The 2,500-nt window shown below is 49.2% G+C and overlaps 1 pseudogene; it reads left to right on the plus strand.

The window, feature by feature from the left end:
* Positions 1-2,347: 2,347 nt before the first annotated feature.
* LOC144326441 (uncharacterized) overlaps positions 2,348-2,500 on the plus strand; it is a 3,476-nt pseudogene continuing 3,323 nt past the window's right edge.

Below are 2,500 nucleotides of genomic sequence, written 5' to 3' on the forward strand. Positions count from 1 at the left end.
AAGAAAGAGGGAAAGAAAGAGGGAAAGATAGAGAGGGAAGGAAGGGAAGGAAAGAAGGAAAGAAGGAGGGAGGGATGGAAGGAAGGAAGGAAGGAAGGAAGGAAGGAAGGAAGGAAGGAAGGACGTTGTTGTAGAAGGCTGGGAGAAGAAGGAGAGGGAAGGAAGGAAGGGAAGGGAAGAAGGAAGGAAAGAAAGAAAGAAAGAAGAAAGAAAGAGAAAGAAAGAGGGAAAGAAAGAGAGAGGGAAAGAAGGAAGGAAGGAAGGAAGGAAGGAAGGAGGAGAAAAAAGAGAGAGGGATGGAGGGAGGGAGAGAAAGAAGGAAGGAAGGAGGGAAGGAAGGAAGGAAGGAAGGGGGGAGAGAGAGGGAGAGAGAGAGAGGGAAAGAAAGAAAGAAAGAGGGAAAGAAAGAGAGAAAGAAAGAGGGAAAGAAAGAGGGAAAGAAAGACGGAAGGAGGGAGGGAGGGAGGGAAGGAAGGAAGGAGAGGGAGAGAGAGAGAAGGAAGGAAGGAAGGAAGAAATGAACGGAAGGAAGGAAGGAAGGAAGGAAGGGGAGAGACAGAGGGAGAGAGAGAGGGAGGGAGAAAGAAAGAAAGAAAGAAAGAAAGAAAGAGAAAGAAGGAAGGAAGGAAGGAAGGAAGGAAGGAAGGAAGGAAGGAAGGAAGGAAGGAAGGAAGGAAGAAAGGAAGGAAGAAGGGGTGGAATAGAGGGAGAAGAAAAAGGAATGAAGGGAGAGAGGGAAGGGAAGGAATACAAGGGAGGAAGGAGGGAGAAAGAAAAGAGAGGATAGATAGAGGGAGGGAGGGAGAGAAAGAAGGAAGGAAGGAAACAAGGGGAAAGACGGAGAGAGAGAGAGAGGGGGGGGAGGGAAGGAAGGAAGGAAGGATGGATGGATGGATGGATGGAAGGAAGGAAGGGGAGAGACAGAGGGAGAGAGAGAGAGAAAAAATAGGGAAAGAAAGAAAGAGGGAAAGAAGGAAGGAAGGAAGGAAGGAAGGAGAAAAAAGAGAGGGATAGATAGAGGGAGGGAGGGAGAGAAAGAAGGAAGGAAGGAGGGAAGGAAGGAAGGAAGGAAGGAAGGAAGGAAGGAAGGAAGGGGAAAGACGGAGAGAGAGGGGGGGAAGAGAGAAAGAGAGGGAGGGAAGGAAGGAAAGAAGGGAGGAAGGAAGGAGGGAGGGAGGGAAGGAGGGAGGGAGGGAAGGAGGGAGAGAGAGAGAGAGAGAAAGAAAGAAAGAAAGAAAGAAAGAAGAAAGAAAGAAAGGAAGGAAGGAAGGAAGAAAGAGAAAAAATGGAGAGGGATAGATAGAGGGAGGGAGAGAGAGAGAGAGAGAGAGAAAGAAAGAAAGAAAGAAAGAAAGAAAGAAAGAAAGAAAGAAAGAAAGAAAGAAAGAAAGAGCTTCCTGCCAAGGGAAACTTGGCAGGAAGTCAGGCGATCTGGAGATGGACCTTTGACCCGCCTCCTCCTTCCTGGACTTCCTGCCAGGAGATCAGGAGATGTTGGGATCGGCGGTTCCTCAAGGGACCATCTCAAGGGATTGTTGGAGATTCTCCAAGCAGAAGGTCATGGGATTTGGCTTGGCCTGTGGTTGGTGGTTCCGTAGGACCTTCTCACGGTTGACCTTCCACCATGGTAGAAGGTCAGATAAGACCAGATTATGGTTGGCCTGAGGCCAGGAGTCCCATAGGACCTTCTCAGGGTTGACCTGATCCATGTCTTGATCTCCAGATAAGACCAGTTGGCCTGAAGAACCTTCTCATGGTTGACCCTATCCATGGGTTCATCTCCAGATAAGACCAGATTCTGGATGGCAGGAGGCCAGGAGTCCCATAGGACCTTCTCAGGGTTGACCCCATGTCATGTGACCATCAGCAGATAAGACCAGATTATGGTTGGCCTGAAGAACCTTCTCAGGGTTGACCTGATCCATGGCTTCATCTCCAGATAAGACCAGATTATGGATGGCAGGAGGCCAGGAGTCCCATAGGACCTTCCAAAGGTTGACCTTCTACCATGTCCTGATCTCCAGATAAGACCAGATTGTGGTTGGCCTGAAGAACCTTCTCAGGGTTGACCTTCTACCATGTGATCATCTCCAGATAAGACCAGATTATGGTTGGCCTGAGGCCAGGAGTCCCATAGGACCTTCTCAGGGTTGAACTCATGTCATGTGACCATCAGCAGATAAGACCAAGTTATGGTTGGCATGAAGAACCTTCTCATGGTTGACCTTCTGCCATGTGATCATCTCCAGATAAGACCAGATGATGGTTGGCCTGAGGCCAGGAGTCCCATAGGACCTTCTCCTGGTTGACCCCATGTCATGTGACCATCAGCAGATAAGACCAGATTATGGTTGACCTGAAGAACCTTCTCAGGGTTGACCTGATCCATGTGATCATCTCCAGATCAGACCAGATTATGGGTGGCCTGAGGCCAGGAGTCCCATAGGACCTTCCAATGGTTGACTCCGTGTCATGTGACCATCAGCAGATAAGACCAAGT

Source organism: Podarcis muralis, chromosome W, assembly GCF_964188315.1.
Source record: "Podarcis muralis chromosome W, rPodMur119.hap1.1, whole genome shotgun sequence".
NCBI lineage: Eukaryota > Metazoa > Chordata > Lepidosauria > Squamata > Lacertidae > Podarcis > Podarcis muralis.